At 49.8% G+C, this 15,830-nt stretch overlaps 1 protein-coding gene across 3 annotated transcripts in view; it reads right to left on the minus strand.

Annotated features, from left to right (window-relative positions):
- The window catches only part of NTN1 (netrin 1), a 210,991-nt gene that overhangs the window by 148,898 nt on the left and 46,263 nt on the right, over window positions 1-15,830 (minus strand). The gene's annotated exons all lie outside the window — the stretch shown is intronic.

Here is a 15,830-nt window from a genome sequence, read left to right on the forward strand (position 1 = left end):
CCAGTCGCTGCTGTTAGAGGCAGGTAGCATTTATGGTGCGGGCTCAACTACTGAGCCTGTATGTTTTGTGGGCTGGTGTTGTGCTGCATTCACTGATCTCTTAGTGCTTGGACCCCACCAATCAGTCAGTAATGGCATCCTAGTACTATACATATATAAAACTTACACCAATATATGTAATTTCCTTAGTGGAAAGAATGCAAGTGACGAGCGCTTTCTCAGCATAGTAGGTTATAAATATAGAACCAATTGTAAAGAATGTTCTCAGCTGGCTGAGTTGTGCAAATTGCAATATAATCACCTATTCCAGTGGGAGCAGCCAACCCAGAATACTGTGGGGATTTCATCCATAGGGATTCCAAGCAGAGCTTGATAAAGAGACCGGATGAAGGGCGCTGTCGTCAGTATGAAATGGGGCAATGGATCCAATGAGGACTGATTAAGCACAAGCAGCACAAGCCCAGCTGCAGCTCTGAGTTTTTAAGACTGAAGAGTCAGATCTGACCCCTTGCTGCCGCTGGGCTCGTGCTGCTTTTGCTTTATCCATCCTCATTTGATCCATTATAAAACTTACCAATACACTTTTATTTTCAAAGGTCCCACTATCTCCAGATAACGGCCTCATTCCTGGGTTCTGGCAGTTTCATCTCTGATCAACACAGGATGGAATGTTGTGCCTAGAACTATGTACAAAGGGGGCTGGCTGACTGCTGTGCATCAACTGTGACAAAGAAGGGCCTGGCTGACTGCTGTCCATCAACTATGACAAAGTAGGAGGCTGTCTGTCTGCGATGTATCAACTGTGACAAAGAAGGAGGCTGGCTGACAGGTGTGCATCAACTGTAACAAAGCAGGAGGCTGGCTGTTCCTTCATGTATCAACTGTGACAAAGAAGGAGGCTGGCTGTCTGATGTGTATCAACTATGACAAAGAAGGAGGCTGGCTGACAGGTGTGCATCAACTGTAACAAAGCAGGAGGCTGGCTGTCTGCTATGTATCAACTGTGACAAAGAAGCGGGCTGACTATCCGCTATGCATCAACTTTGACAAAACAGGAGGCTGGCTGACTGCTGTGCATATACTGTGGCAAAGAAAGAGGCTGGCTGTTTGTTGTGCATCAACTGCGACAATGATGGAGGTTGACTGACTGCTGTGCATCAACTGTGACAAAGAAAGAGGCTGGCTGACTGCTATATATCAACTGTGACAAAGAAGGGGGCTGGCTGTACGCTATGTATCAACTGTGACAAAAAAGGGGCCGGCTGACCGCGATGCATCAACTGTGACAGAAAGGGGCGGGCTGACCACTATGTATCAGCTGTGCTGTGACAAAGAGGAGGACCGGCTGTCCACTATGTATCACTGTGACAGAAAAGGGGGCTGGATGACAGCTATATATCAACTGTGACAAAGAAGGGACTGGTTCTCCACTATGCATCAACTGTGATAAAAAAGGGACTGGCTGACCGCTATGTATCAATGGTGGCAAAGAAGGGGGCAGGGTGACCACAATGTTTCAACTCTGGCAAAGAAAAGAGCTGGCTGAATGCTATGTATCAACTGCTACAACGAAGGAGGCTGGCTCATGGGCATACCCAGGATCAAAACTAGGGGGGGGGGTCAAGCCATGGTCGGGCGTGGGGCAAATTTTATGCCATGCCCCCGACCATACCCATTTCACAACTAGTCACACCTATATCTACGCCCCAACCGCACCCATTTAGCACTGCTGATCACACTGACTGGTACTAAGCGCACAGTGGCTGGCATTATGGGCACAGTAGCTGGTACTGAGGAAAAGAAAGAAAGAACAGAGAAAGAAAAAAGAAAGGACAGAGAGACAGAAAGAAAGGAGTGAGAGAAAGAAAGAACAGAGAGAGAAAGAGAGGGGAAGGAAAGAACAGAGAGAGAGAGAAAGAGGGGAAAGAATGAAAGAACAGAGAAAGAAAGAACAGAGAGAGAGAAAGAACAGAGAGAGAGAAAGAACAGAGAGAGAGAAAGAACAGAGAGAAAGAAAGAACAGAGAGAAAGAAAGAACAGAGAGAAAGAAAGAACAGAGATAGAAAGAAAGAAAGAAAAGAATAGAGAGAGAACGAAAGAACAGAGAAAGAAAGAGGGGAAAGAAAGAACAGAGAGAGAAAGAGGGGAAAGAAAGAACAAGGAGAGAGAAAGAAAGAACAGAGAAAGAAAGGTGAAAGAATGAAAGAAAGACAGAAAGAAAGAGGGGAAAGAAACAACAGAGAGATAGAAAGAAAGAGGAGAAAGAAAGGAAGAAAGAACAGAGAAAGAAAGAACAGAGAAAGAGAAAGAAAGAACAGAGAAAGAGAAAGGAAAAACAGAAAGATTAGAGAGAGAAATAAAGAACAGAGAAAGAGAAAGAAAGAGTAGCAAGGGAAAGAAAGAACACAGAGAGAAAGAAAGATTCTATAAAGATACTATAGCAGCCCGACTCCCATTGTAGTGCCCACCTGAGCCACCGGTGCAGGACATATCATGATCCGCTCACATGGCCGTTATCCCCGATTCCAAGGCGATCCTGCTGTCTGCGCTGTTGGAGGACACGCTGATGGATCTGAAGCATTCACTGAAGTGCCTCCATGGTTCCAAAACAATCTCCTTTCCGGTCAGCTTCCAGCACGTCACTTCCGGTGGAATGTCCCGTGCGAGTTTTAAAGTCCTCCTCGGGGCTCCGCCGTGTACTCCTGTGTCCACGGGAAAAGTAAGCTCCCAGCCGGCATAGCTGGGCAGAATCTCAATCGGGACTGTCCCACTGGATCCGGGACGGCTGGGAGGTATGAGTGCTCCCCATCATACACCTTGTACATGCACGGCTCTGCACACCTCATACACACACGGTTCCGCTTTGTATGCCTCGTACACACACGGCTCAGCACCAGTACACCTCGCACACACACGGATCCACTCAGTACACATATGGCTCCACTCCGTAATCCTCGTACAAATGCGACTCTGCTCCATACACCCCGTACAAGCGCGGCTCCGCTCCGTACACCTCGTACAAGCGCGGCTCCGCTCCGTATACCTCGTACATGCGCAGCTTTGCTACATTCACCCTGTAAACCCCTCATCATGACCCCACACATAAACTTCCCCTCATCTAGCACCATGATGACCAGCACAGCAGAGTCCTGCATACACAGAGGCCCCTGATCATGTGACCCCTGACTCCTCCCCTCCTGTGACCTCATCACAGATCCTGTGCAGCCCAGGGACATCATTGCTGGGATCTAGCAGTGAGGGGCTGCGCTCTTGGAGGGCGGGGATGGGGTGCAAGGGGGGCGTGGCGGCGAGAAAAGTAAACTGGCTCTCCACTACCGCGGCCAGGAGGTATTGTTGCATTGTGCAGTGCACCTCTGCTTCTAGGGAGGGGCAGCTGCCCCCCCTGCCCCACAGTGGGTACTCCCATGGGCTGGCTGATCACTATGTATCAGCTCTGACAAAGAAGGAGGCTGGCTGATAGCCATGTTATGAACTGTAACAAAGAAGGGGACTGGCTGGGCGCTATGTATCAACTGTGACAAAAAAGGAGGCTGGCTGACAACTCTGCATCAACTGTGACAAAGAATGGGGATGTCAGTCTGCTATGTATGAACTGTGACACACAAAGAAGGAGGCTCACTGACCGCTATGTATGAACTGTGACTAAGAAGGGGACTGGCTGACTGCTATGCATCAACTGTGACAAGGAAGGAGGCTGGCTGCTATGTATTTTGCTATATATCAACTGTAATAAAGAAGATGGGATGGCTGACCGCTGGCTTTTTTTATTGAAGTCAGCTAGTCCTGATGCACAGAGCACTGGTGACTTTCCGACAGAAGCTTCTGGACTTCGGCCTATAGGTCAACATGTATATTAATACATTTTATATATCTGAAGTAGTAACATAGCTGAACAGGTAACCCTTTTAGAATGCGACACCCCTTTAAATGAAACTAGAAGTGATAGCAACAAGGTTTCATGACAATTACTGTGATGTGATGGGACCAGTTGATATTTTTTTCAATTGACCCCGAAAAAATTGTTGTTCCACCATTCAGAACAACAGTGACCTCCAGCCGGGGACGGAGTGCACAGGTAATTCTGCAGTCAGATACTTTCTCCATGAAATGAATGAGAAGAGTTGTGCACCTGTGGTTGCCAGACCATCCTCATCTTATAGACAGAAACGGCCAAAGCAACAGTGACATCTACAGAGAGGGAGAAAGCATCACAGCCAGAGTGTGGAGAGAGGAGCGAGCACCAGACACAGAGAAAAGAGGAGGCAGCGGCCCAGCAAAACTGGAGGGACAGAGGGAACAAAACCGTTACATCTTAGGCTACTTTCACACATCAGGTTTTTTCCGACAGGCAGGATCCAGCTATTTTGAGAAAAAATGGATACTTTGAAATCTGCCACTGGAACAGTTTTTCTCTCATTGCATTGTATTAGCATCGGATCGTGCCGCATGGCGTTCCATTTCTTCCGGTTTTCACCGAACCCGGCTAAATGTTTGATTCCGGCATCTGGAAAAAACGTTTCTAGTAACGTTTTTTGTCTGCGGCGAGAAACCGGAAAGCGCCGGATCCGACGCTTCTGGCTTTTTGCTACAATGGTAGTCTATGGGCGCCGGAATGCGCCGGATCCGTAAAAAGACATCCGGGCACTGGATCCGTTTTTTTTTTTTTAAGTCTGAGCATGCTCAGATCCAATTGGTCAGCCCACAGGAAACAGATATAAACAATGGTAGACGGATCCGGCGGAAAAAACGATCCATTTCATCAGTTGCCCACAAATAACGACGGATCCGACACGACGCCGGATCGAGCCTGTTAGATGAAACCTGATGTGTGAACAGAGTCTAACACCGACCTTACCCTGCACTACAGCATAGCAAACTTCATTGGTTAAATCTCATAATTTTGCCACTACCCTGCACCCCAAGTGTCAGTGCCGTTACCCTGTGTCCCTACTGTCAATGCCATTATCCTGTACCTCAAGTGTCAGTGTCATTATCCTGTATCCATAGTGTCAGCATCATCATCCTGTACCCCAAGTCAGTGTCATCATCCTGTACCCCAAGTGTCAGCGTCATTATCCTGCGCCCCAAGTGTCAGCGTCATTATCCTGCACCCCAAGTGTCAGAGTCATTATCCTGCGCCCCAAGTGTCAGCGTCATTATCCTGCACCCCAAGTGTCAGTGCCATTATCCTGTACCGGAACTGTCAGTGCCATTATCCTGTACCCCAAGTGTCAGTGTCATTACCTTGCACCCCAAGTGTCAGTGCCGTTATCCTGTGTCCCTACTGTCAGCACCATTATCCTGTACCGCAAGTGTCAGTGTCATTATTCTGTACCCCAATTATCAGTGTCATTATCCTGTACCCCGTGTCAGCGTCATTATCCTGTACCCCAAGTGTCAGCGTCAATACCTTGTACCCCAAGTGTCAGTGTCATTATCCTGTACTCCAAGTGTCAGTGTCATTATCCTGTACCCCAAGTGTCAGTGTCATTATCCTGTACCCCAAGTATCAGTGGCATTATCCTGAACCCCAAGTGTCAGTGTCATCCTGCACCCCAAGTGTCAGCGCCATTATCCTGTACCCCAAGTGTCAGCGTCATTATCCTGCACCCCAAGAGTCAACATCATTATCCTGTACCCCAAGTGTCAGCGTCATTACCTTGTACCCCAAGTGTCAGTATCATTATCCTGTACCCCAAGTGTCAGTGTCTTTACCCTGCACCCCAAGGGTCAGTGCCATTATCCTGTGTCCCTACTGTCAGCGCCATTATCCTGTACCTCAAATTATTATTATTATTATACATTTATATAGCGCCTTTTATTCCATGGCGCTTTACAGGGAAAAGGGGAAATATAGACAAGTAAACATGTGCAAGACAAGGGACACACAAGTACAGAAGGAGAGAGGACCATCCCCGCGAGGGCTCACAGTCTACACGTGTCAGTGTCATTACCCTGCACCCCAAGTGTCAGTGCTGTTATCCTGTGTCCCTATGTAGGTATCAGCAGGTACGCAAGATGCAGTGACGAGACGCGAGACTGGGTGAACTTTGGTTAAAGAAACTTTTATAACTTTGGGCTATGCTAAGCAACCAAACTATGACAATAGTAGATGCTGTCCTCGCAGGGACTTTGCACCAACAAGCACTTTAACTGAGTTCACAAATAATCCGGCAACCTGCCAGTTGCTATAGGGCCACAATATCGCCGACTACGGGTCCTTATTTATAATGCGCCACTTATCCGTTTGGGCGTCCCTCGATGTCGCTGATGGGCTACGTTGGCATCGCAGCCGCTGGGCCCAGCTGCTGAAGGTCTGTCGTAATCTTCGGGCGATCCAGCACCCAGGAGAAGTTGAAGCACAGCAGGCCCTGGAAGAGTCTTGGAGTTGGGGCGCAACAGGCCCTGAAAGATTCCTGGAATTGGGCACTGCAGGTGGGTCGCCCCTCCCAGGGCTGTGGGGTACTCGGTACCGGGCCGGTGTCAGGAGAATGTGTCACAGCAGCAATGACCCGGTCCGTGGCCCTGGGCGCCCAATATCAATGGCGGTGATGTTAATGGTGTTAAAGTTTATATGAATAGTTCGTGACGCCACCCGTGGTGTTTGGCAAGGGAGATGGTAAGCCAACGCTGCATACAGATCCGCTGGGACTGATGGTGTGGTGCAGCAGAGATGGTATAGCTCCCCATAGGTGGAGCTGTAGTCCCAGGGCAGTGTAGGTGCAATGGATGAGGAGAGGCGCAGAATGGTATGGATGCTGGTACCCAGGTGTAGTGGTGTGGGAATAACTGGAGGACACCAGAGTATTCGGTTCCAAAGCTTTACTCACTGTTTGCAGTTCACACAACTGCCTGCCTCCGTACTGTGTTCTCCAGGTCAGGGCTCCAGCCAACCTCCAGGCAGGATAAGATTCTCCCTTCCACACTCCGCCAACATGTACCTTCACTGAACGACTCCTCCAATGCGCCTTTAGGTGCGAAGCACTCCAGTACTTAGTTACCCTGGAATGCCTCTCTCTAGGTGTTCCTAGTCTTTACTTGTATGACAGACAGCTGTAGCCTGCTTCGGGGACTCCACTCTGCGTCCCGGCTCTCTATTCAGTTGCTGTTGTGTCCCAAGTCTATGATGGGAGCAAGGCGTTAGTGGCTCACTACTCCTCCGGTGTCTGTTGCCGGACATAAAGATCCAATCAACCTAGGGGACCGGGCCCCGACCTTTGCGCTCTCTGGACTGGAAGGGTTCTCTATCTTTCTTCAACCAGCTTCCCACCGTCCTTCTATTCTCCTTCGTTCCGATCTGTTCTCTCTCTCTTATGGAAGGTTAGGTTATCAATCTTATCAGTCTCTTTCTCTGTCTTTCTCGTGCCAGCAGTCCAGATCACTGGGACCTGCTGCAGCACGTCCTTCAGACACCCATCTTCACTCTTCTCTCTCTCCAACTAACCAACTAACTCTCACTCTCCCCACTCTTTTGTATCATCTCACTCCACCCGCCTATCTCGTGTTACGAAGCAGGGTTCCACGAGGGGTGCTCTGCTAACCCCCAGCATGAAGCTGTTAGGTGGCCCCACTGAACTATCCTGTGTGTGAATGCAGGTGTGGAGCATGGTCAGGAGTTCCCACCTTACCTGGATGGTGGGGCACTACACCTTAGGAGAAGGTGCAGTACCTCTGTGGCGACTGAAGCCTCAGGGGCGCCACATAGGCTCTGAAGGAGTCTTGACGTTGGAGCGCAACAGGCCCTGAAGGAGTGCTGGAGGTGGAGCACAACGGGCCCTGAAGGAGTCTCTTGAAGTAGTAACCCCCTGTAAACACAGCGGGGTTCAGCTTATTTGCAAGTTCAAATCAGGCTTTTGTATCCAAGCAGGGTGGTGTTGCAGTCTTTAAGAGTGGCGGTTTGCTGGCCATGAGCGCAGCCTGAGGCTGTGTGCAGAGTGTCTTTGTTGCCGAGGAACAGGCCCCAACTGCAGCGGAGTGATGGCGGCTTCGGGTGGTGATGGACAGGCCGCAGCCGCAGGCTGAAGCGGAGTGGCGGCGTCCACAGGCGGCAGCGGGCAGGCTGCAACCGTGGACTGGAGTGGGTCGGGAAACGGCCGCGAGAGGCGGCGGGCAGGCCGCAGCGGGCTGGAGTACAGCGGCACAGGCCGCGAGTGTCCGTGGACAGGCCGCAACTCCGGACTGGAGTGACGCGGCAGTCTCTTGTCGGTAAGCCCGGCGCCTCCTCCCAGCAGGCCACGGTAAATCTCCCCTCTGCTCACAGTTTGTTGTACTGGCTCTCTCACGCTCCCACCGTCTCTTGCTCAGTCTCCGCTGCTCTGCCAACTGTCCTCCCTGCCCCTTTTATACTCGCCCCTGCCCTTGCTGTTCTGTCACTCTCAGCCGTCCTCCTTCCTCCTCCGCCCCCTGGGTACAGTTTCCTTGGGAACCTAGATGGTGGCCCCCTTGGTTCCGTCCCGGACATGCCGCGGGGGCCCTCCTCCCCATACTCCCCCACCCTGTATGCTCGCCAGTCCTCGGGCGAGGGCCTTAGTATGCTGGGGTTGGTCTGTGGAGATGTCAGTTGTCGCTGCCGTATAAACTGGTCCTGTTCGTATCGTTCGGGGGGGTTTGCCGGCTGTTGACCGCTTGGAGCGTCTAGGTTCGACTAGGGTGGTGTCTTCCGGGGTGGTAGATGGTGGTGGGCTAGCTGGTTCGGGCAGACTAATTGGGTCAGTTGAGCTGTCACTAAGTGGAGAGTCCCGGGAAGTCGGGGGAAAGTCTTCTTCGTCGTCCGGGTTCCAGGCCACTGGCAATGGTTCAGAGACCTGGGGGGTAGGCTCAGGTTGTACTGGGTCGGTGGAAGTACAGGGGCGTAACATATTACGGTGCACAATGCGAGTAGGCAGTGTTTCGTCTTTTTCGGGTCGTATTTCGTATACAGGTCCTTCAGGGTTTATGCGGCGTAGAAGGAGGGGGTGTCGCATTGTATGTTAGAAACACGTATATCTGCACAGAGATTGAAGCTTCAGAGACTGGGAGTTCTGTGGAAACTGTTTGGGTAAGAATACAAGGACACAACAATGGAAAGGACACCATTGTAGGCATTTACTACAGGCCGCCTGTGCAAGCTAAAGATATGGATGAACTCTTTATGCATCAAATGGCCAAGTTATCCAAAAAATATGATATAGTTGTCATTGGAGATTTCAACTATCCAGACATTTGTTGGGAATCTCTCTCAGGCAAAACTAACAGGTCAAGGAAATTCTTATCCTCTCTTGCTGACAACTTTATCTTCCAAAAGGTAAGGGAGAAAACAAGGGGAACTGCTACCTTGGATCTAATCCTTATAAACAGGGAGGAAATGGTTGAGGAGGTAAAAGTGGCTGGGACCCTAGGAGGTAGCGACCATGCTATTTTAGAATTTTGGATAACTAGAGGCGGAAGACCTGTGAAGACTCAGACGTCAAGGTTAGATTTCAGAAAGGCAGATTTTAAGGGATTCAGAAAGAGAATTGGAGGGATCCAATGGCTGGATATCCTAAAAGACAAAAATGTCCAGGAGGGATGGGAAATCTTGAAAAATGAAATTCTCAAAGCACAGTTGTTAACAATTCCGAAAAGAGGGAAGAATAGGAAGCATTTAAGGAAACCAGGATGGATGAACACAGAACTTAAGCACATGCTAAAAAGGAAGAAAAAAATGTTTATAAAATGGAAAGAGGGAGGCATATCAAAAGAAGAATATAATGCAGTCTGCAGAACCTGCAGGGCACAAATCAGATTAGCTAAAGCTGAAAATGAATTGAGGCTTGCAAGAGATGTCAAAAGCAATAATAAAGGATTTTGGGGATATGTCAAAAGTAAAAGAAAAGTCAAAGATGCTATAGGATTTTTACAGGATGAAAATGATGAAATGGTAAGACAGGATGTTGAGAAGGCTGAACTTTTAAATTCCTATTTTGCATCTGTTTTCTCTCAGAAAGGAAATGTAACATCAACTGTTATTCACTGTCCTATTAAGGGAATAGAAGAATCCAGGATATCTATAAACAGAAAGATAGTGAGGAAACACTTAGCTAACCTAAGTGAATTCAAGTCTCCAGGTCCAGATGAATTACACCCCAGAGTACTGAAGGAGATAGCAGAAGAAATTTTTGAACCCCTCTCCATAATCTTTGAAAATTCTTGGAGAACAGGAGAAGTGCCAGAAGACTGGAGAAGAGCAAATGTTGTTCCTATCTTCAAAAAGGGGAAGAAGGTGGACCCAGGCAACTATAGGCCGGTGAGTCTGACTTCTATACCAGGAAAGATCTTTGAACAAATTATTAAACAACATGTATGTCAATACCTGGATAAGAATGAAGTGATTAAACAGAGTCAGCATGGGTTTGTAACTAATAAGTCATGTCAGACTAACTTAATTTCCTTCTATGACGGTATCACTGATTGGGTGGATCAAGGAAATGCTGTAGATATAGTATATCTTGACTTCAGCAAAGCATTTGACAAAGTCTCTCATACAATCCTTATTGAAAAAATGACTAAGTATGGAATGGACAAGGCAACTGTTAGGTGGATTCATAACTGGCTTAGTGATCGGACCCAAAGAGTGGTCGTAAATGGCTGCACATCCAGTTGGAAGAATGTCTCAAGTGGGGTACCACAGGGCTCTGTCCTGGGCCCTGTATTGTTCAACATATTTATCAACGATTTAGATGAAGGAATTGAGGGTAAACTGATTAAATTTGCTGATGACACAAAGCTAGGAGGGATAGCTAATACTAGAGAAGAGAGAGAGGATTCAAAAAGATTTAAATAAACTGGAGAAGTGGGCAGCAACTAACAGAATGGTTTTTAACAGGGAGAAATGCAAAGTACTACATCTGGGCAATAAAAATGAAAAAAGCATATATAGAATGGGAGGAATAGGGCTAAGTGACAGCACATGTGAAAAAGACTTGGGTATACTAATAGATCACAGATTGAATATGAGTCAACAGTGTGATGCAGCAGCAAAAAAGGCAAATGCAATTCTAGGATGTATTAACAGAAGCATACAGTCTAGATCACGTGAAGTCATTATCTCCCTCTACTCCTCTTTGGTCAGACCTCATCTGGAATATTGTGTCCAGTTTTGGGCACCACATTTTAAAAAAGACATCAACAAACTGGAGCAAGTTCAAAAAAGAGCGACCAGAATGGTGACCGGTCTGCAAACCCTGTCTTATGAGGAAAGGTTGCAGGATTTGGGAATGTTTAGTTTGCAAAAGAGAAGACTGAGAGGAGACTTAATAGCTGTCTACAAATATCTAAAGGGCTGTCACATTGTAGAAGGATCAACTTTATTCTCATTTGCACAAGGAAAGACTAGAAGCAATGGGATGAAACTGAATGGGAGGAGACACAGATTAGATATTAGAAAAAACTTTTTGACAGTTAGAGTGATCAATGAGTGGAACAGGCTGCCACGAGAAGTGGTGAGTTCTCCTTCAATGGAAGTCTTCAAACAGAGGCTGGACAGACATCTGACTGGGATGATTTAGCGAATCCTGCTTTGAGCAGGGGGTTGGACCAGATGGCCCAGGAGGTCCCTTCCAACTCTACGATTCTATGATTCTATGATTCTATGATTCTAGAACTCGGTAGGGACTCTCTTCCCAGCATGGCTCTAACTTGTTCTGGGGGCGCTGGTCTAATACGAGTACTCGGTCTCCGATTTGGAGGTTGGGAGGTGGAGGTAGATTCCTTCCTGGATGTTCTAAGCCTTGGAGCTTGATATGAACAATTCGGTGAGGAGTTTGCAGCCGGTGTCGGTGATTTCGTACCCATGATGATACTCCGGTCCAGGGCTGGGGCTCCTCTGGGTCCAACTCTACCTCCGTGATCCCCTTGCCTTCTTGTCCGAATAGCAAGGAGTAAGGGGTATAGCCGGTAACCCGATGCACCCGGTTGTTATAGACCCATACTAGTTCAGAGACATATTCGGGCCAGCGGGCCTTCCTGTCACTCTCCAGAGTGCGCAACATTTGAATTAGTGTTCCATTAAATCGTTCGCAGGCCCCATTCCCCTGCGGGTGGTATAGCGTAGTTCGGGATTTGTCGATTCCGTAAAGACGGTGTAGTTCCTCCATAACTTTCCCCAAAAAGCATGCTCCTTGATCGGAATGTATACGTTGAGGGCAGCCGTACACTTGTATGAAGTTCCTACAAATTGCGGAGGCTGCCGACTCCCCGGTTTGGTCTCGAGTGGGAGTGACCACAGCGAACTTAGTGAAATGGTCCACCATGACGAGGCAATGTTCGTACCCCTGGAATGCGGGACCAATGGTCAAGTAATCCACCGTCAAAAGCTCAAGGGGCGATGAGGTCACTATTGTTTGCACTGGGGCTCGCTGTGTGGGCTTTTTGGCTAACTCGCATAGGCGGCAGGCTCGGCACGTCTCGTCTACAACAGCATGTAAGCGTGGATGGTAAATTATCTGCTGCAACCATTGCAAGGTTTTTTGAGCTCCGAAGTGAGCCCCTTTTTCGTGGGCTTCTCTGGCCAGTTCCTTGAGTTGGGCTTCGGGCGCCTCTACCTGCCAAATCATCATAGATGTTGCCCGCAATATCGCTTTACGATACAATAGTCCTTTTCTGATAACCAGTTTCTCCCATTGTCATAACATCAGCGACATATCCTGAGTCAAAGTCTGTCTTTGGGAGTCAGTGGGCAGTTCGCCAACAGCCACCCATTGTCGGAGGAGTCCAATTTCTTTGTCTTCTTGCTGCTGTTGAATCCATTTGTCACGGGATTGTTCCAGCATACCCCTTAGGGTTTCGAAGGGGGATACTTTCTGAGTGTCAGCTGTGAGCACCGCAGCGGTGAGGGCGAACGGTATCTCTTCTCCTTCCAGTTCGCCGTCTCGACTCTTCCCTGGAGTTTTATGTCGGACCCTGGAGAGGGCATCAGCGTGTACATTTTCGGCCCCTCGTTTATAGATGATCTTATAGTTAAATTTAGCCATCCGGGCCACCCATCTTTTTTTCCAGAGCTCCCTGTTTGGCGTTCTCCAAATGGGCTAGCGGGTTATTGTCGGTCCGCACCACCACTTCGGAGTACGCTAGGTACTCTGTGAACCGCTCCGTCATGGCCCGCACTACTGCAAGGAGCTCGAGCTTAAAGGAGCTGTAATTGTCAGGGTTGCGCTTGGAGTCATGAAGTGATCGGCTTCCGTACGCGATCACTCTCTCCCTGCCATCTTGAACTTGTGACAATACAGCCCCTAGCCCGTGAAGGCTCCTGTCAGTGTGTAGGATGAACGGTTGCAAGAAATCCGCATAAGCTAACACCGGGGCACCCGAAAGTGCAGCCTTAAGGTCTTGGGAGGCCTCTTCTTGGGGTTGTTGCCACTGGATTTTCCATCCATTTGCCCCAGCGGGAGCCCCTTTCAGCAGGTCGTGCAGGGCTCGGGGTCGACGTGCAAAATTCTTTACGAAATGACGGTAGTATCCGGCCAACCCCAGAAAGGCCCGCATGTCTTATCGTCTCGGGGGTAGGCCATCCCTGGATGGCAGCAACCTTTTCCTGGAACGGTCTTACACCCTCCGCCGAGACGATATGCCCCAAGTACTTGATCTGGGTGCGAAATAGGTGGCATTTCTGGGGTTTTACCTTCAACCCGTACTTTTGCAGCCGGCCTAGTACCTGCCCCAACCGCCTCAGGTGGTCCTCAAACGTGGCAGCGTAGATGATGATATCGTCTAGGTATATTAATGTGGCCTCGAAATTGAGATCCCCCAGACACCGCTCCATCAACTGCTGAAAGGTTCCCGGGGTGTTGGCCATCCCGAACGGCATTCGATTGAACTAAAATAGTCCCATGGGAAGAACGAATGCCGTCTTAGCCATGTCTTCTTCTGACATGGGCACCTGCCAGTACTCACTGGCCAGATCCAAAGATGAGAAGTACGTCGCCTTTCCCAAGGCAGACAAGGATTCTTCTATCTGGGGTAGTGGGTACGAGTCTTTGATGGTACAAGCATTCAGCTTTCGATAGTCCACACAACCGTAGGGTGCCATCCTTTTTGCGGACCAACACGATGAGAGCCGCCCAGGGGCTTTGGCTTTCTTGGATGACTCCCTTTCGTAGCATTTGAGCCAGTAAAGTTTTCACCTCTTGGTAGACCTGTTGAGGAATCTGCCGATATCGTTCGCGGATGGGGGCCGCTCATGCCATGGGGATTCCATGGGTGATGGCGGTGGTGCATCCAAAATCATCCTCGTGACTAGCAAATACCTTGTGGTACTGTCCGAGCAGTGTTTTTAACTGGGAAAGTTGAGCTGAAGTCAGGCCGGAGAGCTCGGCCCGCATTTGTTCCAGGATGTTTCGACCCTTCTCCTGGGTTGGGGTCTTGGCTGCCTGTAGAGTCCGTATAGTCTCTGCCCAAGTGTCCTCGGGTTGCACTCTCCATTGGACCACAGGGGCCGGCAGCACTTCTTCCAAAGGTCTTACTAGCTTGGCCAGTTCGGTCCGGGGCTTCAGGACGATGTCTTGGTCTTCAAGGCTGACTCAGCGCACCAGGACGGTCCCCTTCTGCACTGTGGTCAGGGAGCGGGCCACCAGTATGCCAGGAGGCAAGCGTTCTGAGTAGCATGGCTCCACCTGCATCTCTACACCCTCCAACGGTATCGAGGTTCAGATTGGCAGAGCCATCACCGTCTGCCCAGGGGGCAGTACAAGCAGGGGAGCCGCTGGCGCGATGACTTTGCCCAGAGCTTCGCCCTCCCGGCAGTCCTGGTGTTCTCGCGCTTCCCGCACCAACTGCTGGAATACCTGTCCTTGGGCCGTGCGAGAACCCCACTGCTTCAGGGTCTCGTGCGTGGGCTCATTGAGGAGGAGGTTGCCGAACTCTCGTAGTATGTTCATACCCAGGGTAACCGGATGTTTGCTGTTCGCGTCTCCCTGGGTCAGGACCACTCCCCGGCGGCCGAGTGATTTGCCGCTTATGGAAATCTGCATCCAGGCTACTCCAACGACAGGAACTGGTAGCTGGTTGGCGGCTACTAACTTTTATCACGGACCCACACAGAGGTCTCACTGCTTCGGGAAAATGCTGCCGAAAATAAGTCTCTGGCATGGTCGTTACTTGCAACCCCCTATCTACTAGGCTTCGGACTGCACGGCCCTCGACTTCTGCCCACACCACTGGACACCGCGCGACCAGGCCTTCGTGACTTCCACCACCCCATGTGGTGGGCTCTGGCTCCGGGCTGCGTCCCCACGGTTCAGGGTCCACTGATCTTCTTGGCCAGCGGGGCACGTTTCTCCTGCAACGTGGGCACTCTCGGGCGGCGTGTCCCAATTCTCCACAATCGTAACAGGTGAATGGTCGTGGGAACCGACTTGGGTGAGGGCCGCGATGGTTCATGCCTCCTTGGCCCGGCCCTGGCCAACTCCTTGTGACCTCTTTTTTGGCTTCGGCCAATTCGCCTTTAATACTCTCTCTCTTGTACCCAGTGAGGTTCACCCAGGGCGCTTACGGATGCTTTGATACTCTGAGCCATCCCCACAGGGACCGTCACCCCTTGCTCCTGTTCCCGAACACATGCCTCCTTCCCTATCTCTGAAAAGGTCAGATGCGGGTCCACTCGCACCCGCTCTTGCAAAGCCTGTCTCGTCAGCGTGTCTCGTAGCCCGGTCACTAAAAGGTCACGTAATGTTACGTCCACGGTCCCCACGCCGACTCCATCCTTCCTTTCAATGGCTACAAACAGTTCCTGCAAAACATTCATATACTGCATCACTGTCTCCCCCTCTTTCTGCATGCGACTAAACATCCGGGTT

This window comes from Dendrobates tinctorius, unplaced genomic scaffold (assembly GCF_039654945.1).
Source record: "Dendrobates tinctorius isolate UK_male_01 unplaced genomic scaffold, ASM3965494v1 ptg000014l, whole genome shotgun sequence".
Lineage (NCBI taxonomy): Eukaryota > Metazoa > Chordata > Amphibia > Anura > Dendrobatidae > Dendrobates > Dendrobates tinctorius.